We start from the raw sequence: 768 nt of genomic DNA on the forward strand, positions 1-768 counted from the left end.
CCTGTCATACCGTAACGCCAGTCGAGGCGGACGTCGTCGCGATAGCGACGATGGACTCCGAGACGAGCACGTGACACCACTGTCACCCTGTCTATCTTAGGGTAACGCGAGTCGAGGCGGACGTCGTCGCGGTAGCGACGATGGACGCCGAGACGAGCACGTGACACCACTGCCACCCTGTCTATCTTAAGGTAACGCGAGTCAAGGCGGACGTCGTCGCGGTAGCGACGACGGACGCCAAGACGAGCACGTGACATCACTGCCATCCTATCTTAGCGTAACGCGAGTCGAGGCGGACGTCGTCGCGGTAGCGACGATAGACGCCGAGGCGAGCACGTGACACCACTGTCACCCTATCTATCTTAGGGTAACGCGAGTCGAGGCGGACGTCCTCGCGGTAGCGGCGATGGACGCCGAGACGAGCACGTGACTCCACTGCCACCCTGTCTATCTTAGGGTAACGCGAGTCGAAGCGGACGTCGTCGCGGTAGCGCGAGTCGAGGCGAACGTCGTCGCGGTAGCGACGACGGACGCCGAGACGAGCACGTGACACCACTTCCACCCTGTCTATCTTAGGGTAACGCGAGTCGAGGCGGACGTTGTCGCGGTAGCGACGAAGGATGCCGAGACGACCACGTGACACCACTGCCACCCCGTCTATCTTAGGGTAACGCGAGTCGAGGCGGACGTTGTCGCGGTAGAGACGACGGACGCCAAGACGAGCACGTGACACCACTGCCATCATGTCTTAGCGTAACGCGAGTCGAG

Source organism: Triticum aestivum, chromosome 6D, assembly GCF_018294505.1.
Source record: "Triticum aestivum cultivar Chinese Spring chromosome 6D, IWGSC CS RefSeq v2.1, whole genome shotgun sequence".
NCBI classification, from domain to species: domain Eukaryota; kingdom Viridiplantae; phylum Streptophyta; class Magnoliopsida; order Poales; family Poaceae; genus Triticum; species Triticum aestivum.